This window comes from Muntiacus reevesi, chromosome 1, assembly GCF_963930625.1.
Source record: "Muntiacus reevesi chromosome 1, mMunRee1.1, whole genome shotgun sequence".
Taxonomy (NCBI): domain Eukaryota; kingdom Metazoa; phylum Chordata; class Mammalia; order Artiodactyla; family Cervidae; genus Muntiacus; species Muntiacus reevesi.
Genome location: NC_089249.1, coordinates 7,452,560 through 7,480,112, shown reverse-complemented (window position 1 = coordinate 7,480,112; position 27,553 = coordinate 7,452,560).

The window sequence follows — 27,553 nt, the reverse complement described above, 5'->3', positions numbered from 1 at the left end:
ACTTATTAAAGAGGTTGTCTTTTTTCCATTACATATTCATGCCTCCTTTGTCAAAGATAAGGTGTCCATAGGTTCATGGATTTATCTCTGGTCTTTCTATTCTGTTTCATTGATCTATATTTCTGTCTTTGTGCCAGTACCATACTGTCTTGATGACTGTGGCTTTGTAGTAGAGCCTGAAGTCAGGCAAGTTGATTCCTCCAGTTCCATTCTTCTTTCTCAAGATTGCTTTGGCTATTTGAGGTTTTTTTGTATTTCCATACAAATTGTGAAATTATTTGTTCTAGTTCTGTGAAGAATACCATTGGTAATTTGATAGGGATTGCATTGAATCTATAGATTGCTTTGGGTAGTACAGTCATTTTGACAATATTGATTCTTCCAATCCATGAACACGGTATATTTCTCCGTCTATTTGTGTCCTCTTTGATTTCTTTCATCAGTGTTTTATAGTTTTCTATGTATAGGTCTTTTGTTTCTTTAGGTAGATACACTCCTAAGTATTTTATTCTTTTTGTTGCAATGGTGAATGGTATTGTTTCCTTAATTTCTCTTTCTGTTTTCTTATTGTTAGTGTATAGGAATGCAAGGGATTTCTGTGTGTTAATTTTATATCCTGCAACTTTATTATATTCATTGATTAGCTCTAGTAATTTTCTGGTAGAGTCTTTAGGGTTTTCTACGTAGAGGATCATGTCATCTGCAAACAGTGAGAGTTTCTTCTTTTCCTATCTGGATTCCTTTTATTTCTTTTTCTGCTCTGATTGCTGTGGCCAAAACTTCCAAAACTATGTTGAATAGTAGTGATGAGAGTGGGCACTCTTGTCTTGTTCCTGATTTTACCCAAGAGCCAATAAGTTCCAGAGCAAGACATACCACGCAAATTCTCCAGCAACACAGGAACACAGCCCTGAGCATCAACATACAGGCTGCCCAAAGTCACACCAAACACACAGACCCATCTCAAAACTCACTACTGGACACTCCATAGCACTTCAGAGAGAAAAAACCCAGTTCCACGCACCAGAAAACCAGTGCAAGCTTCCCTAACCAGGAAACCTTGACAAGCCAATCGTCCAAACCCACCCACTGGGAGAAACCTCCACAATAAAAAGGAACCACAGATCACCAGAATACAGAAAGGCCACTCCAAACACAGCAATCTAAACAAGATGAAAAGGCAGAGAAATACCCAGCAGGTAAAGGAACATGAAAAATGCCCACCAATCCAAACAAAAGAGGAGGAGATAGGGAATCTACCTGAAAAAGAATTAGAATAATGATAACAAAAATGATACAAAATCTTGAAAACAAAATGGAGTTCAGATAAATAGCCTGGAGACAAGGATTGAGAAGATGCCAGAAATGTTTAACAAGGACCTAGAAGAAATAAAAAAAGAGTCAATTAAAAATGAATAATGCAATAAATGAGATCAAAAACACTCTGGAGGGAACCAACAGTAGAATAACGGAGGCAGAAGATAGGATAAGTGAGGTAGAAGATAAAATGGTGGAAATAAATGAAGCAGAGAGGAAAAAAGAATCAAAAGAAATGAGGACAACCTCAGGGACCTCTGTGACAATGTGAAACGCCCCAACATTTGAATCAGAGGGGTTTTTTTAGAGGGGTGGGGGTAGGAGGGACACAGACCTGTGGTTAGCCCAGGTCAGGGCTGAAAAAGAGGTGAGTGGATCAGGTCACAGGACTCAAGAACCCATGAGACAGACAGGAATGTACCTCACCACTCTGACCCCAAACAGGCCAGGAGGACTAGGTACTGACCTCCTCATTGACTACTGAGACAGGAGACCTGTTCCCCTGAGAAACAGATGAAGGATGTCAGCATCCTGAACTGCATCTTCACAACGCCAGGACCATTTTACTACCTACTAATAAACTCAGGCTATTAGAATATGTCCTTCTTATTATCAACTACAAGTTTAGTTCCATCTGAGGGTATTTATGGATATATATTTAAAAGGGAATAAATGTTTGCCAGGAACATACTTATACCCGATGCTTTATGTGCATTTTCTTATTTAATCCCTTCCATGACCCTTCGTGGCTTTACTCTTATCCATCTATTGTACATGAGACACACAAAACACAAAACACAAGAAGGTCAAGTAAGACTCTTGTGCAAGGGAAAGTGAAAGTTGCACAGTCGTGTCCAACTCTTTGCAACCCCATGGACTATACAGCCCATGGATTTCTCCAGGCCAGAATACTGGAGTGGGTAGCCTTTCCCTTCTCCAGGGAGTCTTCCCAACCCAGGGATTGAACCCAGGTCTCCTGCATTGCAGGTGGATTCTTTACCAACTGAGCTATCAGGGAATCCCAACACCCTCATAAAAAATTGAACAGGGTTTCAAACTTAGGTCAGGTTACCAAGACCTCCTTCTTACTACAACACCACAGAGGCTGGTGAGATACAGATTTCCTCACAAGCTGAGGAAATTGAATTTGGCAATGAACAGAGTCATCTAACCTCTGAAAATAGTTCTGGCAGCTCCTCAAGTAACTGATCTGTATTTTGTTGTATAACATCCATTTCTGTTTGATAACATTTCCAATATTTAAGCATGCTGAAAACTTTGTTGATCTGCTGACATTTAAATTAGCTTTTGCATGTCTTTCTTCCCAACAATTTTAGGTCATTGAATTTCAGAGTGGAGTCATCATTACAAAGAAGAGTTTCCTCAATAATGTAAAAAGACTTCCATATTATACATAGCAGAAAAGGTCAAGGATAAAAGTCCAGCAATGATATACACTTCACAAAGTGGAGTCCAACAAACTCCTCTATCAGAATCACCTTGGTGATAAGATGCAGGTTACTGACCTCTATCCCTGAGATACTGATCCCATTTGTAACTCTGTTATCCATATTTCAACATAAAAGTTCAGGAATTAACCACTAGAGATAGTGCACTCTGAAAAAAGTATTGTAAATACCCAAACCATGAAAGTTTTCATACTTCAAGAGTTTAGAAGAAAGCCCTGTCCAGCTAATGAGGTCTTAGATCTGAAATGGACACAGATGAAATTAACTAGACTTCCCTGTGCAGATGCTCTATTTTGTTTTCTGCTTTTTGGCCATGCCACATGGCATGCAGGATCATATTTCCCCACTGAGGTATCGAACCTGTGCCCTCCGCAGCAGAATCACAGTGTCTGAACCACTGGACCACCAGGGAAGTCCCTGCTCTAATTATTTTTATGGAAAAAAAAAATTGGTATTAAGCATGCCATTGTTGATATGAAGCATGGTAAATCAAATTCATCTACCCACATCCTCACCACAAACCAGCAAATTACCACAGGGGCTAAAACTAAGAGGGCCTCTGGGCACAAGACTGATTCCTCCATCACTGTATGGTGATGGTCTTCTTTTTATTCTTACCTCTGCACATTTCACAGTGATTTCACTTAAAATCTAACATGCCAGCATAAAAGAACTTTTGTTTATGTATGGTATATAAGGCCACTGGTCATCAGGCCCTGTGCCAGTCCCCAGGATTCCTCACCTCTCATTTCACGCTGGAACAATGTCCACCTGTAGCTCACTGAACACCCAGTGCCGACTCACACTGCATCCTTCCCTTCTAATAAAACAGCCTTCAACCCATCTTCTTCTTTCCCTGACTGATATCAATTAACCACCTGTGTATTGCCTCCCCCTGGAAGTCTTCCCTGATGCTCTGCAGCCCCACTCTGGGTGAAATGAGCAGTTCTCATTTCTGACTGAACATCAGAATCACAGAGGCAGCTTTTGATACAAATACAGCCCCTCTAACTGTCTTATGGTTGCTGTTTGCATGGTATATCTTGTTCCATATTTCTACTCTTAACCTATTTGTGTCTTTGAACCTAAACTGCCTTTCTAGAAGACAGCATATAGTCGGGTCTTGCTACTGTATCAGTTCTAAAAGTGTTTGCCTTCTGATCTGAGTATTAGTTACTCCATTCACATCTGCTGGAATTATTGTTACAGGCAGATTTGTTCTTCCATTTAATGTGATGGATTTGCTTTACGATTTCATATTTTAAAATTTCCATGCAATTGTTGATGCAGTTAGAGTTATTTACCTTTAGTATAGCTTTGAAGTCTGTAGTAGTGACTCCCAAACTTTTTTGTGTTTAAAATGTACACAACAGGATCCAGTAAGTAGGATCAGTATCCCTGCGATGGAGTTCAGAAACCTGCACCTGAATAACTTCCCAAGTGACTATTTGTTCCTATGTTCTTCACCTGCTACTTTCTTCTGAGTTAACTATTTGTTAGGATACCATTACCATTCCTCTGTTGATTTTTATACATTTTTTAAAGTTATTTAATATGTGCATCTCTAAATTTATCACAACCTACTTCAGGTTAATATTAACTTCACTCTGGTAAAATATATCAACTATATTTCAATATTTCTTCATTTCTTCCCTCATACTTTGTGTTATTACTGTCAAATATATTACATTTATACATTATAAACCCAACAATATAGTATTATGATTATTGATTTAAATAAGATTTCACTTTTAAGGAAATTAAGAGAATAAAAGATAAAAATAAACAGATACATAGATCCTATACTGACCTCCATATTTACCATTTCCAGAGCTCCCCTACAGTGTAAGTGACTGGCATTAAGCTTCCAAGGTATCTCTTTCAAAAGACATCCATCTTGAATAAACAGGTTGCCAGTTGTATGACACAGCTACCAGCAAAGCAAGCGGACAAGAAACCAGGCCACCCCCACCCACAAAAGTCCCTCCTTCAGAAATTCCTGGGTAACTAAGATAACTGACCACCTGAGTGACTCTTCTCTCTTCCCAAACCATAATTCCTGCTCTCATGCTTGAAATAAGCCAATAAAGAGGAGTCCACGAAACCCAAGCACACCACTCTCAAACCCTGAAAAAGGCAGAGCCCCAGGGTCTCCCTCTCCCTCTCTGCCCAGCCTGCTCCAGACCTGCCCTGGAGCATGCCATGCACCCTGCAGCAGCTGTGAGGAATAAAACTTGTTCCTGAAAGTTCGTTGATGGTTCCTGCTCTCATATACCAAAATGCCAGTCCAGCCACACACACACACACACATATATGTAAATGTCCCCAATATAGATACACATGTAATACCAAAATATATATAAACCAAATATATATGTGTGTATACACACACATGGGTTTCCCAGGTAGATCAGCTGGTAAAGAATCCGCTAGCAATGCAGGAGACCCCAGTTTGATTCCTGAGTTGGGAAGTTCCCTGGAGAAGGAATAGGCCACCCACTCCAGAATTCTTGGGCTTCCTGGATGACTCAGATGGTAAAGAATCCACCTGCAATGTGGGAGACCTGTGTTCAATCCCTGGGTTGGGAAGATCCCCTGGAGAAGGGCACGGAAACTCACTCTAGTGTTCTTGTTTGGAAAACCCCCACAGACAGAGGAGCCTGGCCTGCTACAGTCCATGCGGTTGCAAAGAGTCAGACATGACTGAGCAGCTCAGCTCAGCACAGTGCGCACACACACCAGAAAAAATGTACAACCTATCCACAAACTATTACTTTTTAACTTGGGAAAGTCTACAGATAGATCTCCAAAGAACTTCTAGTAATTGTGAACATAAACAAAAAGAAACTTCATTGGTATTTTATAAAGAAAATGTAACAAAACCTTAAGACCTTTAAAAAACTACTTCTCATGCTGGCAATCACAGGATGATCCCATGACGTACAAATGTAAAAGGGTCAGCCAGAACAAAGGTTTTCCTTTCTGTCTGATTCCTTTCTTCGTAAGGATGACCTATGCTTTGCCCCATGCCTGTTGCTTTCTAACTCTGCTTCAAAGATGAATCAGCTTTTCCAAGAACTTCTTTTTCAAGAATTTCCAAACAAACTCAATTGAGTCTTATTTCACTCTTACCAAACAATGAGATCATGTACGCAAATAAAGCAATGCATGAAACAAAGAACCTGCCCCAAGTATGAATTGCATGCTGATCCAAATGAAATGCACAGTAAGTACATACATGCTAAAAAGCATTTTTCACAGTGAAGACTGACTCATCCTTTGACAATATTCTCTTGCTGCCCATTTTTAAACTACTTAGATTTCGGGAATAATTGCGTGTTCTGACTTCTGATCTTCACCCATTTCAACTAAACTACTTCCACCCTCTCTGGAGCCTATGTACTCTCATAGGAAAAAACCCTTAGAGCTACATTTTTTAAATGCACATTTTAATCGATGGCCGAGATTTGAAAAGAGCAGTTTTATGTTCCTTCTGTCTCCACCTCCAGAAGAAGGGATGGGCAAGATTTACATCCTGCCTAACTCTGGTGCAAAGCATTTTTATGCCATAATTTAGCTCTGTTCAGCTCCAAGTCTTAACAAGGTCCGATTCTCCAATAATTGGCTGTAAGGTTATGAAGGACATAACATTTCGGTCTTACTCCCTGCACTCCCAGCCCCATAATCTGCATCTTTGTCACAAGAATAATTGGGAGTCAAACAAGGCTGGTCACTGTACATGCTACGATGCCCCAGGTAAACAGCCTTGCAGAATAGAAGGTTCCAAAGGATCGCTTTTACATTCTGTTCTCCCTCTGCCCCAGCACAGTTTTAACAGATTGGAAATCAAAGTTGCTGGGTTTGATTTAACCTAATGATTGCATAGTTTGTGTAATTATTGTCTTAATTCAAAATCGTGATAGAGAGTGAATTTCTGGTGTGGGATGAAAAGGAGCAAGGTAACCCTGAGAGAATATTGCTGTGCATTCACTGTTTTGTCTTTCTTCCCCTCCGGAAATAGCTCTTGGGCCCATGAGGTCTTTCTGACCCACAGGAGAGGCTCCCAGAATCCCTGCACTGTGACAGTTCATGAGTCTCCTCTCCAGAAAACACACACAGCAAACTGTTCCTGATGAAAGGTGTTCTAATCCTCATGCAAACGCAGACCAGCACCATTCTCATGAAAAAACGATGGAAAAGAATCCTTCTGCAAAACAAAGTCAGGCCACGCCCAGCCACCCCCACCCAACAGGCAGGCAGCCTGCTGATGGCTCCTGCTGCCCCTCCAACACTCAGGATCTGTGTTAACTGAAAGCTTACCCTGGATACTTGGATACCCACACCTGTATCCCACCTCTGTATGTGTGGCAGCCTCCTACTCTCTCCTCAGCTCACCAGTGTCTCTGCTCTAGTATCCAAGTTTTCCTATTGTTCTCTTTGCAGTAAAAAAAGTATCTGTCCTTCCTCTCCTATTTCATCTGGACTCTTGCGATGTGCTCACTCCCGGAGCCAGGGTACTGGCGATTGACAAGTGTTTCATGAGGCCCCTCCCTTCCTAAGACCCATGACTTATTTTTCAGTGTATTTTCCGCAGTCCTGGGTCTTCGTTGCTGCATGTGGGCTACTCTCTAGTTGTAGTGTGGAGGTTTCTCCTTGGGGTGGCTTCTCTTGCTGTGGAGTACAGGCTCAAGGGCATGCAGGCTTCAGTAGTTACGACACAGCGGCTCCAGAGCCCAGACTAAGTAGTTGGGGCTCACGGGCTTAGCTGTTCTGCGGCATGTGGGATCTTCCCAGACCAGGGATGGAACCCATGCTCCCTGAATTGGCAGCTGGACTCCCAACCACTGGACCACCAGGGAAGTCCTATATAACCAATTTTTAAAGAAGCCTCTACTATCTTTACCCAAAGACATAAGCAACATAGACATTTCAGAAAAACTAGTGTGATGTGCCAGACGGAGAAAGAAAAGCTGTCCACTAATGCCTCTCAGATCATGCCTCATACACTTGTATTCCGCAAAGGATGCCCAGACAAGGGCAAGACACGCTGCCGTGCTCTTTGTAGGCACAAATGCCAAACCCATAAATTTACCCACTGCTGAGAGTCTACGAGGAGAACAGCCTGAAGAAAGGCAGAGTACGAACCCATCAGGAGCACAAACGAACCAGAATGGTGACTGCTAACATATTATCTGCTCCGTATGTGCCTCATTAAACTAAATTACATGGTATGCCTTTTGCCAGACTTCCTTAGAAATTGCCACACTACACAAATGTCACTACCTACTACAGGATAGCAGAAAATTCCACCAATTTCACCTCTGCCAGAAGAATACCCACTCAGAACCTCAGGTTCCCCAAACATAAACTAGAGACAACAATACTAGCCACACTAGGCTTTCCTGAGGAATAAGAGATGGTGCCTACGGACGCAGCAATTCCCGGGCCTGGCACACAGAAGTAACCCAACAAATGTTCTTCATCTTTACCCCAACCTCGAGATTTGTCTCATTCCTAGAACCCTTTTTATGTGAACCTGGGATACTTCTACAAGCCCATATTTCTCTCTTTTCAGTAACTACTGGCCCTGCTCCTGGCACCATCTGCCCCACCTCTTGAGATGACCCGTCTCAGTCTGTCCCTGGGTCCTTCTCACACTGGCCATGCAGTGGACACAGAAGACCTGGTGTGAACTGCTGACATTTCATCCACAGCAACCTTTCGTGAACAATCTCCTAGCCCTGCACTTGGCACTGTGATGGCTCTAGAGAAAGAACAAGACTTGGTCCACCCATACCTTCCAGCCCAACTGACAGAACTGCTAAACTTAGGAGACGTCAAAGACAGGGTGAGGCTATATATTTTCAGTGTGTGTTATGTTAATAATGACAATGATGACAGCTAAAGTAATGAGTACTTAAACAACCCAGGCAATAAGTCACACATCTATATCTATGTTGCCATTCCTACCAGATAAGGAACATGAGAAAAATGAGGTAGTCTGTCCAAGGTCATGCAGTGACCACCACTGTCACTCAACTCAATAGAAAAGTACAAAACACAGTGCTTAGCATAAGGCATAGAGGACGGATTGGTGTGAGATTCCTAAGGGCATGAACGACATCTTCCTGGTCTTTATTTCCAGGGTAGACAGTCCTGTGTGCTGACTAACTGACTAATGAGTGAGCGAGTCTCCCTGGGTGACATGGGGCCTGGGGAGGAAGCTGCAGAAGAGCACGGTGCAGGGCAGGCAGAGCGGCAGGCTCACACGCTCAGGAGCCGAATGCAACGTAAGTACAGGCAGGAACTAAGGAGCAGACTGACCTTAATGAAGCCCCAGGCTTGCTCTGAGGATAATGGTGGATACAGATGCAGAGGTGAGACAGGCAGAGACAGTGGGGAGGTCTTAACAGCTTAAGCGGAGAAGTACAGAGTTGACAACATGGGCAACAGGGAACACCCACAAATCCTTGAGCAAGGAAATGATTTGAGAAAAGTGACACTCTGGAAAGGTTGATCTGGCAAGAGTGAAACACTGCAAGAGTGGAGAATAATCCAGGTGTGAAATCAGGAGGGAGTGAATCTGAGTCTTCCAAGTGGTTGAATTAGAAGGGAGAACTATAAGAATGAAAGCAAGGAGACAAATAACAATTGAACAATTCCTGAGTGTCTTTTATGTGTCTGGAATGGTGCAAGGAGCTGAGGATAAAAGATGGAATTAAACACAATGCTCAGTGACTAATGACCAAGAAGAAGAAAATGAAGTTGAGAGAGACCTGTCAAGCAGGTGGTATCCAAGTATGACACTGGAAGACGTGTCAACCCTGAACCAAGATCAGAAAGTGAAAATGTTAGTCACTCAGTCATGTCTGACTCTTTGCAGCCTCATGGACTGTAGCCCCACTGGGCTCCTCTGTCCATGGAATTCTCCAGGCAAGAATACTGAAGTGGGTAGCCATTCCTTTCTCCAGGGGATCTTCCCGACCAAAGGATTGAACCAAGGTCTCCTGCACTGCAGGCAGACTATGTACCACTGAGCCACCAGGGAAAAGATAAGAAGTTGATGTACTAATACCAGATGCATGTGTTGCTGCAGAGACAACTCACATTTCTGTCTAATCCTTTCACAAGTAGTTATCTCTCTGGTGAGATTTGTATATTTCTCTGAAAATGCAGTCATATCACATCTTTCAAGATACCTAGGAGAGTATTGGAAATAAAGAAATCATACTTTGAATACCTAGAATCCAGTAACTAAATGTCAAGAAATCCAACTGGAATTTCTTTTTAAAATTATTACAATAACCTAGCCTCTCTCTATTCCCTCATTATCATTTTGCAATCCTTCCCATCTCTTCTCCACTCCTTCACAATTACCTCTCTACTCCTGACAGGACATGTTTCCTGCTGCTCCAGCCATCTGGCACACTGTTTTTGAGTCTCGGAGACTCTATAATTCAGAAATATAATCTTTCTTATGTTTTCAAAATCTTAACCCAAAGAAAGAAAGAATGATATGTTAAATCTGGAATGTGTTTCAGGAAGTAGTGATAGCGTTAGGAAGGCACACCATGTTGGAACTGAAGTTTCAGAAGTCCCAGGGCTCTGACTCCATTATTGACTTTCTGTTTTATACCTCCTCATTTCCTTTCCTGGTGCCTGAGTTGTTCCCACCAAGAGTGGGAAATACTCTGGTCTGACAAGTCCTCTTAAAGAAGAAACCCAGAACCCAGCACAGGGCTCAGCAGAGCTGGATTAACGGAAAAACCCACAATGGGTAGGAAGTACTTCTCCAGCACACATTCTCATAGCTGATTTATAAATGCAGCACAGGGTATTTATCATGGACAACCAACAAGGACCTACCGTACAGCACATAGAAAACTCTGCTCAGTGTCATGTAGCAGCCTGGATGAGAGGGGAGTTTGGGGGAGAATGGGTATACGTAAGCCTATGGCTGAGTCCCTCAGCTGTTCACCTGAAACTACAACATTGTTTGTTAATTAAAAATAAAAATAAGTGCAGCACAGGAAAGGAACAGACTTAACACAATGGACTGACTGCTCAATAATAATCTAAAGATCCATGACGAGGGACAAGATGCCAGTCAAAAGGCTGATGAAGTTCCTCAGAGCATCACTGCTCACCTCCTCAATCTCAGAAACAAAAGAAATGGGGGCTTACGCCATTCCTGAAGGTATGAAAAACTGGCTTCAATTCTTTTACAAACACCAGTTGACGGACACTGACTGGCAAAGGCCTCCCGTTAGGACTCTGGGGTAATGCTGGGCTCGTTAGGAGCACAGCACGGAACTGACTGGTAACACCTAACACAGAGGGATGATGTTGGGCACATAAGGTACGGGCTTCCTTCACAGTTCAGTTGGTAAAGAATCTGCCTGCAGTGCAGAAGACCCAGGTTCAATCCCTGGGTCAGAAAGATCCCCTGGAGAAGGAAACGGCAACCCACTCCAGTTTTCTTGCCTGGAGAATCCCATGGACAGAGGAGCCTGGCAGGCTACCAGCCATGGGGTCGCAAGAGTTGGACAGGACTTAGTGACTAAACCATCAGCAGCAGCATGGGGGGAAGGGCGACAATACATGTGCTGTTAGGAGCACAGCGCTGAACTGACTGGTAATACCTAACACAGAGGGAGGGAGGGTGATGACACCTGTGCTGTTTGGCCAGAACGGGACATGCCCATTCCCACTTGATGATCGGTGGATTGAGTTGAATTCACCAGTAAAGTTTCTAGGGATAAACTATGAGTGTTTCCTGAGTCATTGCTGGTGCAGAGCAGCATATAGTACCTAGAGAAGTTATAGTGGAGAAGAAAAAGCACAGAAGAGAAACTCAAAACACCTGCAAGTTCATGCAAGCAAACTCTACGGCCCTAGGAAGACATTTCTCTCCCCTGGATTTTCATATGTTCCACCTGGAAATGGGCAGAGGGCATGCACTTTCTGATTCAAAGTCCAGTGCTTTTGCTGTTAACTGGAATACAACTGCTCTACAATGTTGTGTGAGTCTCTGCCGTACGACAACGTGAATCAGCTATATGGACAGCGTGATTTATAAGAAGAGTAAAGTGACAGAAGTCTAGGTATAGGAATGTCCAATATATAGATGGTGTGGTTAAGCTATGATCACTCCCAAGCTCCATCTTTAAGGTAGACCTGTTTATCCCAAAACAATCCACACATTCTGATGAGAGTCTGTATATACGTCAATGCTACAAAATTCAAGGTTTTTCATTGCCCATACTTACAATTTATTCTCCACCAAAAAAAAAAAAAAAAAAAGCTGAATCTCATTAGAATGTATGGATCATCATGGGGTAACCAAGTCTACCTTAAAGATGGAACCTTAAAGTGGAAGTGATCATCGTTCAACTACACCACTATTGGATATTCCTATATCCAAACTTTGGTCACTTTTCTCTTCTTATAAATCATGCTATATTTATCTTCCCCAAATGCCAGCCTTGAGCATAAGTGACATTTGCACTAGTTAGTGAATGATTAACTACTATGTAGGTGCCAAGAGTACTGATAGAGAAGGCATTATCACCGGTTCTGAGACTACAAATTTCATAGATGGGAAGGTGGTAAAAGAGAAAGAACTTGAAGAGAAAAGACTTTCCTGGTTTCAGATATTTTGATCTTCACATTTTTAGGAGATATCTGCATAAAGCTATTCAGTGGATATGCAAGTCTGAGGCTTGGGAGAAGAATCTGGACCAGAGATGAGACTCAGGAGACATCAACACATCGATGACAACTGAAATAATGAGAATGAATTGGATCAACCAAGCGGGAGAACATGCAGAATGAGAAAAATAGCTTGCTTAGGATAAAAAGGATGCCAGGATTTAACCGGTAAGCAGTAGGGGATTCTCTGAAGAAAACCAAGAAGGGATAGTTTGTGAGGTGTCATGACAACCAGAAGAGTGAGGTTCCACAGAAGCCAGCAGCACAGAGGTTTTTATGAAGTCCTGGCAAACAACAGAAAAATCCAGAAAAGGACTTTTGAAAAAAGTCCAAATGGACCTGGTGATTAAAAAGCAGCAGGGATGCTAGCAAGAACTATTTCAGCAACATAAAGTTAAGCAGATGCAAATTAAAGTGAGGAAAATAGTATTTTACTTTTATTTGGAGGAGTATGTGGGTAGAGGATGAAAGATGGAAAATGAAAAGCTAACAGTAAGTACATAAATTCTACATACTTGCCCTTTCCCATTGCCTGGGACTAGACAAAGGTGGGCTATTTTTTTATTTACTGGCTAGAGTCTATCAGAGGCTGATTTCAACTGACTCATGGCTGAAGAACTGACAGACCGCACTAAGAAGGAAATAACTCAGTATCTCAGGAGCAGGGGGCGGGCTCCCAGATCCCATCCCCTTGTCTGTCGTGTTCCATCTGTCAGGTTTTAAAACAGTCATTCAGCCTCTTTGTTGATCCATTTCCTTAGCTGTGGAATGGGAAAATAATTCCCTTTTAATTGGATCCTGAAGTGCTAAAGGCTTTTCAGACTGCCCGAGCCTCTGCAGTGTTTAGACAATATCCTAGCTCAGAAATTTCCCAGCTACTTTGTCCTATTCCTGAGAAAGCTACTTCTCTCTTCACATGAAATCCACAACCCAAATGCTCAAGATGTAAATTTCTTTCTGCAGGTTTGTATGACTTTGCACCCTGAACCACTTCCTTGCGTCTACAATAGGCAAAGTAAAGTGGACTGAGGAAATGACCTGGAGAATTCAGCTACCCATCTGAAGTTTGCCTCAGACTATTAATTTGTTCGACCAGAAAAGTTTACAAAACTAAATTCCTCCTGCATAGGCTAGGGCCTCGGGTTTGTTGGGTCTGGGCAGCTTCATTTGCATTCTCTGTTTCTTTCCTCTTGAATTTCAGCCTCTACCAATTTCATGTCCCCCAGGAGCTGTCGTTAGCAGCCATATATCCTCTCTTGTAAATAAACCCCAACTGTCTGCTGGAAATTTCCACTCACATATCCAGCCATCTCATCAAAAGCAACAGACCTGAAATCAAATTCATCAATCTCTTCCTCAAAACTGGCTTCTTCCCAGACTCTCCCATCGCTGTCAACTGACATCATTCTCCCCGTCACCCTGGCTTAGATCCTCAGCGTCATCTCTGTGCCCAGACTCTCCCTTGTCTTCCGTCTCCTTTCCCCAAGCCTGAAAAATTTTCCACTGAAATGCTTGGCCCCACTGGCCCTTCTAGTTCCCAGTTATTTGCAAACTTCCCTGGTACCAGACACCATGCTGAGAACACACCTCACCTCACTTAATCCTCATGACAAACCTATAAAGAGGTTGACGGGAATTTCCTCCATTTTGCTAATGAGAAATTGTGTTTCAGATGGTCATGGGGACTCTTACGGATTGAACATTTATGTCTCCCTAAACTGATAAGTTGAAGCCTCACCCCTCCGTATGACTATAGTTGGAAATAAGGCCTCTGAGGAGGTAATAAAGGCTAGAAGAGGTCATATGGATATATTCTTAATTCAAAGGGCTAGTGTGCTGGTAAAACGAGAAAGAGATACCAGAGTTCGCTCTCCCTGCCACGCGAGGACACAACATAAAGCCATCTGACTACCTATGAGCCAAGAAGAGAGCGCCCACCAGGAACCTAATCAGCCAGCACCTTGCTCTTGGGCTTACCTGATGGTAAGAATCTGCCTGCAATGGAGGAGCTCAGTTCAGTTCAGTCGCTCAGTCGTGTCTGACTCTTCGCAACGCCATGGACTGCAGCACGCCAGGCCTCCCTGTCCATCACCAACTCCCAGAGTTCACCCAAACTAACGTCCATAAGTGATGCCATCCAACCCTCTCATCCTCTGTCGTCCCCTTCTCCTCCCACCTTCAACCTTTCCCAGCATCAGGGTCTTCTCCAATGAGTCAGCTCTTCGCATCAGGTGGCCAAAGTATTGGGAGTCTCAGCTTCAGCATCAGTCCTTCCAATGAACACCCAGGACTGATCTCCTTTAGGATGGACTGGTTGGATCTCCTTGCAGCCCAAGGGACTCTCAAGAGTCTTCTCCAACACCACAGCTCAAAAGCATCAATTCCTCAGTGCTCAGCTTTCTTTATAGTCCAACTCTCACATCCATACATGACTACTGGAAAAACCATAGCCTTGACTAGACGGACTTTTGTTGGCAAAGTAACGTCTCTGCTTTTTAATATGCTGTCTAGGTTGGTCATAACTTTCCTTCCTTCCAAGGAGTAAGGGTCTTTTAATTTCATGCCTGCAGTCCCCATTGCAATGATTTTGGAGCCCAAAAAAGACCCGGGTTCAGTGCCTGGATTGGGAAAATCCCCCTGGAGAAGGGTAACTGGAGGGTTACCCCCTCCAGTGTATTTGCCTGGAGAATTCCATGGACAGAGGAGTCTGGTGGGCTACAGTTCATGGGGTTGCAAAGAGTTGGACACGACTGAGCAAATAACACTTTCACTTTCACTTCTATCGTATACTTCTCAGCCTCCAAAAACTGTGAGAAAATAATTTTCTGTTGTTTAATTCACTCAGTCTGTGACAGTTCATTACGTCAGGTTAAGGCAGGGACCATGTCCAGCCCACTCCTAGAAGACAGAGGTAGGATCCAAAGTTAGAACCCCTATCCCCAGAAAGTATGCCCCGAGCCACGCACTGCGCCCCTGCCTGCGCCTCAAGGCCAGCTCCCGAGCTCGGGCCCTGCTCACCACACAGGAAAGGCTCAGTAACAGCACTTGCCTCAAGTCCTCCTTGCCCTCTCTAGTTGACTTGTTGCATATCAGGTTTTCCTCAAACACAAATTGGATCAGATCATTCCTCTGATCAAAATTTTCAATGTTTCCCCACTGGCTACAAAATCAGGATTCAGTCTTTAAACAGGCCTCCAAGTTTTCTTTAGTTGGCCTGAGCCTTCTTATCCAGCATAGGGTCGCTTCTCTGCCTATCCCAAAGGTACCCATTCTGATCAAAGTGGCATGAATTATTTGTTTGTGAGTTCCAATGAGGGCAGGAGTTATGCTGGTTCCATCTCTGTGTGACCAGTGTCTGGCACACGTAACTGCTCAGTGAACAGTGGTTGAATGACTGAATGAATGAACTGGTACATACGATTCACCTGGCCCAGGTATGCTATTAGTCCTCCCATCTGCAGTCCACCCAGCCATCGGGACCAAGCTCAGATCCATCTCCATGACAAAGGCTGCTCCAGCCACCAGCCCACCCTGATCTCATCCTTCTCCAAGCTCTTCCTCTAGAACTTTCTGTCCCTGTAACTCATGACACATTATCACTTACTGGCATGAACCAACACGACTGAACATGTTCAGGAATGTTCATTTTTGCATTGTTGGTAACGGTAACACAGGGTAACAATCACCAGCTGCCTCCCAATTATCTTCTACCTTTCTTTTCTAATACAGAAACTCTGATCTTTAGCGAGGCCTATTCCCACCCAGCTTAAAATAAAAATCAAAAACAAAACAACAACATCAATAAAACACACTTCTCAGCTCTCCATGCAGCTAAATATGGCTTGGCCATAGGACTAAATTTTGGTCAGTGACAGAGAAGCCCATCTTTCTCCTCCATATCCTCAGTCCCACTGACTGGAACTCAGGTGTGATTCTCATGTTCCAGCAGCTATATTGGACCAGAAAGCAAGGACATGCCTGGGAAGTAAGCTGGCAAGAACCTGGGTATCTACCAGCACGAGGAAGGATTCCTATGCTGCCTCTCTGGCCTTCTTTCTCACGAGAGAGAAATGAATTTCTACTTTAGTTGAACCCTGTTATTTAGGCTTCCCTATTGACTGCAACTAAGCTGGAACATATTGCAAATGCCTAGTATGAAAGACATGAATAAATAAAAGTGGGTGGTTAAAAGAACTAGATTGATTGATCTATCTAACTCTCTGAGAGAAAAATAAGCCATATATGCATTATATTTTTAATTAATGTATTAATGTATGTATTACTTGTATAACAAATGACAAAAATATTTCATGATAAGTATTACTCATTCTACTTAATATATACTCTGTCTCTTCAATTATCTTTTAAACTTCCCAAACACAGACATAAAAACTTTTATTTTCTTTGTCTCCGCCACTCTCCCTAGCATATAATAATAGACCCTAATATTTGACTGGCTAAAACCTATAGGAATCAGTCAAACACTGACTATCTGTACAGAAACACCAAGAGTAAATGTTGGGGGTAGGCTTTAAAAATTATATCCTTCATCCGAAATAACACAGAGGACTTTCTACTCAGTTAAACAGTAATATGTTTGACTTGTCATGTAACTCCCAACTCCTCATCCCCACCAAATTTAATTCACCTTTCAGTTAAGAAAAAAATAACTATTTTGAATTTTGAAATGAGAGAGAAATACTGGTGGTGAAGATCAATAGCAAGAGAGTCCAAAGCATGCAAAATAAAAATGCAAAAAGGAATAAAATGGAATTTCTTTATAATACATGGTTTGAGAGGTGGAATTCATATCCATCCATAGATTTACTAGGTTCAAACTTACTCTTATCCTAAGTATCCTGTAGTTATGTTTCAGCAGATAAGATTTCTCGCCTTTGGCAGTGGAAATCCATCCTAATTTCCTACTGTTCACCAGAAGACATTGTTTGGGCCCCAGCAAGAGGTAATAGAGCACAGTACAGAAGTTTATTGGAAAAACCAGCTCTTGTTTATTTCATAATTATACACTTGACATTTGGAAACTCCTGCTTGTTACTAATCGCTTAATTAGGCACACCAAAGTTCATAAAAAATCACAGGTTTAACTTTGATGTAAAAGATCCTTTAACTCCTCTTGCTCTGAAATTTGATCTCATCCACTGTACATGCAATTACAACCCTGACAAATGATTGCTGACGATAACAGACTCATTTAAAGGAGACAAATATAAACACAAAATGATCTGATTTTTTTTTTCTTAAATCTGTGTCCACAGAAAGAATGGGTAGACCAGATAAATCAATAATGGCTAAAGAAAAAAAGACAATCCTAAGCATTGACTTTAAATCAGCAAATATTTCAGTAAAGTTTGAATTAATAGAGATTTACATAAATAGTCTGAATGCAGATGACCTTCAGGAAAATTACTATTAGGAGAAAGGCCTTCGAATATCTCTTCAAAGGTGTTTGACAAAGGAATGACTCTCAGCTGCATGTCTTCATTATTAACGGCTTCATTTAGATCACCAGGATTTTTCCTGAAATATCCATCTATCTACTTCTGCTTCATTGACTACTCAATACCTTTGACTGCGTGGCTCACAATAAACTGGAAAATTCTTAAAGAGATGGGAATACCAGACCACCTTACTGCCTCCTAAGAAACCTGAATGCAGCTCAAGAAGCAACAGTTAGAACTGTACATGGAACAACAGACTGACTCCAAATTGGAACAAAACTACATCAAGGCTGTATATTGTCACTCAGTTTATTTAACTTACGTACAGAGTGAAAAGTAAAAGTGAAAGTTGCTCAGTTATGTCCAACTCTTTGTGACCCCATGGACTGTACAGTCCATGGAGTTCTCCAGGCCAGGCTACTGAACTGGGTAGCCAGCCATTCCTTTCTCCAGGGGATCTTTCCAACCCAAGGATTGAACCCAGGTCTCCTGTGTTGCAGGCAGATACATCATGTGAAATGCTGGGCTAGATGAAGTATAAGCTGGAATCAAGATTGCTGGGAGAAATATCAATAACCTCAGATATGCAGATGACACCACCCTTATGGCAGAAAGCAAAGAGGAACTAAAGAGCCTCTTGATGAAATTGAAAGAGGAGAGTGAAAAGGCTGGCTTAAAACAACCTTCAAAAAACTAAGATCATGGCATCTGGTCCCATCACTTCATGGCAAATAGATGGGGAAACAACGGAAACAGTGAGAGACTTTATTTTCTTGAGCTCCAAAATCACTATAGACAGTGACTGCAGCCATGAAACGAAAAGATGCTTGCTCCTTGGAAGAAAAGTTATGACAAACCTGGACAAGCAGAGACATTACTTTGCTGACAAAGGTCCATCTAGTCAAATATATGGTTTTCCCAATAGTCATGTATGGATGTGAGAGTTGGACCACAAAGAAGGCTGAGCACCAAAGAACTGATGCTTTTGAACTGTGGTGTTGGAGAAGACTCTTGAAGAGTCCCTTGGACTGCAAGAAGATCAAACCAGTCAATCCTAAAGGAAATCAACCATGAATATTCATTGGAAGGACTGATGCTGAAGCTGAAGTTCCAATATTTTGGTCACCTGATGTGAAGAACTGACTCACTGGAAAAGACCCTAACGGTGGGAAAGATTGAAGACAGGAGGAAAAGGGACAGCAGAGGACAAGATGGTGGATGGCATCTCTGACTCAATGAACATGAATTTGAGCAAGCTCTGGGAGATGGTGAAGGACAGGGAGGACTGGCGTGCAGCCGTCCACGGGGTCATAAAGAGACATGACTGAGTGACTGAACAACAACCATCTATCTATATCTGCCTCTTAGCTGAACAGTAGACTTGATGAAGTTTGGCAGTTAGCAAACACACATACCTAAAACACCCAAAATTATATTTAGAAGTGCAAACTTCTAAAATAAACAGTATTTTTGTTTTCTTACAATCAGTCAGTGATATTTAGTGAAATCAAGGACGACTTTAACAGTGAAAGTACTTTTGATAACATGAGGTACTAAAACAATGCAGAATATTACTTGAAGTAGTAGTTCCCAAAATCAGTTACAAAAACCCTGGTTTATCAATACATTCACATTTAAAAAACAAAAAGCTCTATGGTGAAAAGAATGTGAAATATGCTTACCACATTCTCTCTTAGATATTCATATTAGCATATTACATTCTATAAGCATACTAAAAGACTGTGAAAAGCCCCGTAGTAAAACAATCTATGTACACTTAGCCAGATAATTTTTTCCCCAAATAACATATTACTGTTTCACTTTGGGAAATCATGCTCTAAATTAATAGTCTAACGTAGCATTTTTAACTTTGAATCTTAATTCTCAACCAAATGTTGTTTATTATGAAGGTTATATAAACGCTCACTATGGTTAAAGGACCATAAGGAATAAGAGATGAATAAAGCAGTCTCTTTGACCTCCAAGAGCTTACATTCTAGTAGAAAATCTAATCAGTATACCCCAAGCTGAATAAGGTGTCACGGTAAGTGGTACATCATAGTTCAGTTGAAGGAGGAGGGTTTTAGAGTCTGTGGCATTTCAAACTGATTCTTAAACAATGGACGGAATTTCATTTAGGAAGAGATGGGGTTTAGAAACATGAGGTACAAAGAAACTCAAGACATTCTGGAGGATGAGGACTGGACCAGTTGGCTAGGGTAAAAAGGCTTACTTTTGAGGAAGGGCTCTTTAAGCTAAGTGACTGGAAAGCTCACCAGCAGCTTCCAGCAGAGCTCAGATGACAGGGATGTGTGAACACAAGGCCAAGGAAGGTGGGGTTGATCAGGTAGGTGCTATGGAGTAATTATGAGCGTTGTTTGATCAGAACTTGCAGAAGGGTGGGCAATGTTGCCTATAATACTGAAGCACAGCAGACAGGCTTCTCATCCTTTGCTTGGATAGCAAAATATAATTTAAGATCTTAAACAAATCTGTGTTACAAAGGTTCAGAGAGCAGTGCATTTTATCAGAAATGTTCAGAAGCAACCGAGAGACCAGAAAATTATGGTTTCAGAATAACAGAGAAAGGTGATAAATTTCCACTGTCTTTCATAAATCCAACCTGATGGCAACACAAAAGAGTAAACCTGAAATATCACCCTGAGTCCTCCCACTCTCACTGGGGGTAGTAAGCACGGAACGGCCTCACAGAATCAACAAGATCGATTTCACCTAGACACTTGTATCAGTTATAAGAGGTTATCTTTATCCCTCAAAAGCCATACAGTAGTAAAAATTTAAATGGAGAAGGATGTCATGTGAGGAACATGTGGGTTAAAAACAAGCTGGCAAAGCCATACTCTTAAATACCAAAACAAGAAACACAATTTGATTTTTAAAACCCAATGACTGTTTGAAATAGAAAACAGTTTTTACTACTTTTACTACTATAATTGCCTTCACATCTACTGACATAATTTAGGTAATTAGGAATCTATAATTGTGCTTGCTAGGAGGGTGAAAAAGGTTGAAATGAGACATGGAGAACTTTTTAACAATTATTATAAAATATAGGTGGTCAGTATCTGCAATATCCAGGATGACTTTCTTCTATATGGGGCGTTTCCCTGGGAAATGAAACTATATTACCTATGAAGCACTCTACAGACTTTCAAAACAACTGGTCACAGAATATGTCTGAAGTCTTGACTACTTACAATAGTTGGTATAAATAGGAATTTAGGCTCATTAACCAAGTAACTAAAAATCACTCTTTCCCCCCAGTCCTTTTGGCTTAAAGTCTTCCTGAAATGAATTAATCTGTATTAATAACCTGCCTTATAAAGTACATTATCTAGACCAGTGATTACAAAACACCAAACTGGTGCCAACCTGGCTATATCCAAATCATCTGGAGAGCCTCTGAAAAATGTAGATTCCTGGTCTGCTTCATCCCCACCCCTGGCAGTCCACACTTCCATTCTGATCCTGCATGGGTCTAAGTGATGTTCCAATAATATTTTTTAATAACCCAAATTTTGGAGGCTTCCCGGGTAGCTCAACTGGTAAAGAATCCACCTGCAATGCAGAAGACGCAGGAGATGCGAGTTTGATCCAGAGGTCAGAAAGATCCCCTGGAGGATGAAAAGGCAACCCACTCCAGTATTCTTGACTGGAAAATTCCATGGACAGAGAAGCCTGGCGGGCTACAGTCGATAGGGGTGCAAAGAGTTGGACACGACTAAGTACACACATGTGAGGCAAAGTTTTGAAATCACAAATCCAGCTCAGAACAGATGTTTCTTACATGCTTTTGAATATCAGAAGAGCCATAAAGACCTCAGGATTTTATGTCACTGCTGTGACAGAGACCAAGCTAGGTGGACACCAAACCCCACGTTCTCTCCTTCCTGGGCCTAGAGCTGGACTGTATCTCCCAGCCTCCCTGAGCAGTTAGGTGCGGTCATGCCATCGGAACGTGGGCAGAACTGAGGGCAGAACTGCTTTCAATCCTGGCCCCTAATAACTTCTCAAAGAATCTTCCAGAATGGCTGTCTTTCTTTGTTTACCAGTCAGGTTCTTTAAATTCAGTAAAAAACTGAGATTCTAGAGGAATTATCAGAGCCACAAGGTTATCTGAATGAGAATCTGGAGCAGAAGATCTGCTTTCCCCACTATCACTGCTGACTCCCACTGCATTGGGCAGTGGATGAGATGTCATCTTTTATTATGATAAGCTATTAAGATGCAGGGACTTTTTGTTACAGCCCTTAGCTTACTCTTACTAATACAATTCCCTTAACACTTATAGCAGATTTTTTTGTTAAGCATGTCAAAATCATAAAGAGTCATATTTTAACATCTAACACAGCTGGAGTTAGAAGTAACATCTAAAAGGCAAAGGACCATAGGACATATTTAATCTTGGGGGAAAAAACTCTGATATGGGCATATTTTTCTATGGTTTTCTTCTTCCTTCTACAAGTGGAACATAGGAAAGAAAAAAAAAGAAACATCTGGCTAATTGGGAGTTCCAGGTAATAAGATTTCAATTTAATAAGGTTTCACAACAGTTTCAGGAATAAAAACGAAATATAGCAACCAATAACTCTGAATTTTCAAAGACCAAATGGATACAAAATAAAAGCCGGTGAAAATTTTAAGACTTAATAGAATCACACAACCTGAAGAGTATTCAAAAGGTCATGATATTTATTTACTGCTGAAAGAATCTGTAGGAAGAAATTCTACCACTGAGCTCATCATTGTCATCGCTTTGGAAGCAGTTTTACAGTAAAATGTTAAGAGGGCAAGGTTAGGAGGTGGAGCTGGGTTTAAATCCCAGCTCTTCTCCTCACTAGGAGAAGAAATCCTGAAAAAACCCTCTGAGCCTCACTCTCCCCATCTGCGCAACGGTGATGACGTAATTTGCTTCATGGGTTGTTATGTAAATGTATAAGGCATGTAAATTTCATGTGGCACCTGGTAAATATTTAATATTTACCTACATTACTTTAGTAGTTAATTGCAAAATACCTTCTTTTCTTAGGACAACCTTTTATCGTCTATGTGCATAAAGAAGATCCTGAAAACTCATGAGCCGTAACTAGCTAATTTTTATCTCCAAAGAAAGAAAAATGAGAGGACTGGTGGGGGCCATGCCTAGAATTCTACATAACTTTACACTGTTCTTATAAAGCAACAACGAGTGTGCTCATATCGATGCTTCTTAATCCTCTGTCTGCCAACCATGAAGACCAATAAGTCCTGAGCAAAGATCACTGGTGCTTGAAGCTTCTCTAAAAATGGTTTTAAAAAAAGAAAAAGAAAAAATCCTCTCCCCATTCTTGGAGAGAAGTGCAGGGTGGCCTGTCATCCAATCTCAGCAAGCTTGAGCAGCTGGAGCCCTTCCTATCCAGTCCATATCAAGAACGCACCGGTGCCAGGGGGAGCAGAGATGATGTGAAGGGGTGCTGTCCGCCTCCCCGCAACCTGGCTGGCCGAGACAGCGGTGGGAGCCTGCCACTGCATTTCTTTTGATAAGCTACTGAGAAGACACAGTGTCTCCTCGGTTTTCTAAGTTTTAGTTTGAAAATTGAATTCGGGAACTTGTCAACTCTGACAGCAGAGCTTTAACATTCAGTTCAAAAACAATCTGCTTGTACTTTATAAAATCCGTCTTCTGACTTCAGAGCAGTAGGACTTTTCAAAATCTTCACTATGTAGGGAAACGAAAAACTTCGGTTTTCCTCCTTTCCAATTAAACTTGGGTTCTTTATAAAAAAACATTATTATTTCCTACTCCAATCTTTCTCCCCTAAACTGCCTCTTTCAGCCAATAAAACTCAGTCCTACATTTCAAAACAACTGAGACTTTGCTGTAATGTGGGACCCTCCTCATCAGCAAAGACTACAGGCAAAAATAGATAATACCCACGGGATTAATTGCAAATCAACGCTGTTCAAGTGACAGGATTCATGACACTTGAGGTTTTAAAAATAATAAAAAGCAAAGCCCAGAGAAGAAATCCCTCCATGCCTCAAAGTTACAAGTCACACCTGCCAGCCGAGACCTCCATCAGAGGCTATATTGAGAAGTAAAATTACTGGCACTCAAAGGGATAGGTCAAAACCCTAAACATGGCAGGAAACCAAAGGCAAACTCATGATCCAATGACAGATGGCAAAAGCCTGTCAATGCCTGGAAAATTACACGGTGAAATTCATTTCTGACATTTCATTCACACAAGAATAACAGGACCCTTAAGTTAAACAATGACATTCCAAAAGGAAACACCTCTGTAGGTGACACCTCTTGCATAGTTCAGCCTCCAGGGCATACACCCACTCATGTAGCTCAGGAGTGTGTGCGAGATCGGGCGCGGGGAGCAGGGAAGGAGGAGACCGGGAGAGAGCAGAGAGGCCTACAAGGAGAAAGAGCCACAATCAAAGCTGAGGGGGGACAAGGGCGACAGTTCCTTCCCAAGGGGCTGGAGTCCTCACTACACAGAGTTTTTAAAGTGACATTTGAAAGGTGCTGCAATCATCCATTGATTTGGGTTCTGTCTGGCCTTTAAATGTAACATTTCAACCAGAGTTCAAGCCCTGGGAGTCTGAGATGTTTACATGAGAAGTAAGCAAGTCAGACAGTTCCTATGGTCAAAGAGACCCCCTGGAAGGGGAGAAGCACTAAAATGAACCACCCAGGCTAATTTTATTGCTCAGGCTCAGAGACACCAGCCTTCCAGGCTGTTCCATTCCGCCTAGTAGGGAGGTACTAAAAGGAAACAATCCTTCAGTTGCAGGGAAATCCAGTGAGGTGGGGGAAGGAGTGAGGGAGAGAAGCAGGGGCATGTATGTATCTAGGAGCTGTTTTCAGCAACCAACACAGAAAACAAAGGAAAGTGCTTTTTGGGATGAGGAACCCAAGAAAAATTGTGCCCCATTAAATTTCAAAGGCAGACTCTCAGTTTTAGCTGCTAATTTCTGTCATGTTGCTTCTATTTGAATGATGATAATTATTTTTGTTAAGATTTACTTTAAATTTGTTTCCAAATGGCTTCAACAATGAATTTTGAGTATACTAATACAATGTACTAGAAATTAGTTCCTAAAACATAAAAGCATCAGGAATGATTTCTCATCTTTACAATATCACACATACCTACACACACACACACACACACACACACACACAAACACACACACACACACACACACACTCCAAAAAGTTCACTTTTGTTTTCTTCTTTAGATAATACAGACAACTGCTTAGAAGCCCAGGTGATACTGAATGGGTCATGCACACGCATAACTATTTTAAAAAGGTGATTTACACACACCTATTACTTCCACCTAAAACATCAGACTGGAGAGACTGAGTTTCCCCAGTGAGTCTCAGAAACACAAAACAGGATGTTTAATTTGTTTAAGTTTCCAAAGCAATTTACTGGAGACAAAAATAAAATACCGTGGCATTTTGCTGGCATCTTAAAAAAAGAAACCCTGCCTGAGAAGTACAATGAACCTCATGAGATCTCCAACACGAATTCTCTATTTGTATGCTCACATCCTTTATGACTTTGCTCACCGAAGAACAGTTTAACATATTCCAACCCATGCACTTAGAGAAAGAGAAGCTTCCAACAAAACAGGTCTTTTTACGAGGCAGCCCCCAAGGTCTCCAACAGCTAAATGGGCTCAGACAACCACCCACACCCACCTATTCCAGCCTTGGTAATCAAGAGATTCTGTTCCCTGGATCATCTTAATTTGAGTAGAGTTTCTATTTAATGGAGTTAGAGCACCATGCCAGCATCAGTTCTGAGTTTAAACATCTTTAAAGAAAACTTCTGTGCCTGTGAGTAAGGTACTGCCATCTTTGCTTTCATTATTTTAAAATGAACCTTGAGAAGAATGATTTTTTAAAAAGACAAGAAATTATTCATCTGCAACCCCTGGCTTCAACATTGTGCAGAGTAGCCCAAGGAGGTCAAAGGCAGGAATAGTCTCAAAATGGTAGGTTACTTTTTTTTTAAACCTGCTTTTTGAGGTTTGCACTTGATCTGCTGCCACTAATGCCCTACCATACTGGAAAACTTTATTTCCCTGCTTGAGAGTGAGTTTGCAAGCTCTGTGGGGGTCTATCAATTCTCTTACCCTTGCAGTGAAACGTCAGCACAAGACCCCTCACACATACGGGGTTCTCTGTTATACTGCTTCAGCGTCCTCCAACTTGACTCTCAACTTACTAGATGCTTAATAACCAAAGACAGGATTTACAAAGGAATTGTTGAATGATGTGTTATCTGACATATCTATGCTAAACCATCAGTTATTCCACACACACTTTAGAATTCTTTGATGGTGAGCAACAGAATATTACTCTGGCTAATTCCAGCAGAAAAGGACTGTATCAAAAGGGTATGGAGGAGTTCACAGAACAGATAACTTGAAGATCTAGCATTAAAAAAAAAACAAAAAAAGTGGGAACCCAGAAAGGTTTGAGGAGGAAGTCTAGCTAACAGGGCTGTCTTAATGAGGCATTGCTCCTAGAATAAGTGAGTTTGACTAATGTGGGGGGTTTGTTGCTTATACCACGTCACTGATGTTTCAGGGTCCCAGAAGGGAAAGTCAAGTTGGCTCAGACAGGGTTTATCAACCTGTGCACTACTGACATTTTGGATCAGATAATTCCTCCTTGGAGGCGGCTGTCTTGTTCATTGTAGGATCCTAAGCAGCATCTCTAGCCTCTACTTGCTAGATGGTAGTAGCATGCTCTATAGCTGTAGCAACCAGAAATGTCTCCAGACATTGTCAGATGTCCCCAGGGAGAGAAACTCATCCCTAGTTTAGAACTACAGGCTGAGACTGAATCACAATACTGACCTCCTAATGGCTTAGGTAAGGCCAGGCACCTTGATATAGAATCCCATACAACAAAGAGGGAGCATGGATACATCTCTGAGAAGAAAGTTGGATCCTGTTGCCAAATGATTGGAGCATTAAGGCTCGCTGTCCATTTCCACATTAGTAGGGTAGGGTATGTTTTCTAGTCCAATGTATTCAGAGAACAAGAAAAAAAAAGTAGAACTTAAGAAACTTCTGAAAACAGATGGTAGAAAACACAGTCCATCAGAATGCTGTATCAGTCCTTCGCAGTGCTGTGACAACATCCACGTGCTGGAAAACCACAGTCCTAGTGAGGTAGGTCTACTTTTCCATTTTTATTCACATTCTCCATGGTCCCCATGTGTTTTTAAATCCTGCCAGATCTTTTTCCAGCTCCTGGTATCTATGGGCTTGTGGTAACTGACATGGCTAATTTAAGGGAAACTGATTCCAAATCCCAGAGAACACTCAATGCATCTCTCTATTAATTAGTCGGTTAACTCTGTTGGTTCCAACATGGTGCTAATGAGACCAAAGATACGAATGCAACCCTCATGCCATATGGGCTTGTTCAACGGCCAGCTTGGAGCCCCACTCCCATCGGCCAACTGACAGATAGATGTATGTGGCTACTGGCCGGGACATGGGCTGATGGGTGGGGGGTTGTGGGTTGTTGAGGGAATGGATGTGTCCTGACAGGTTCAT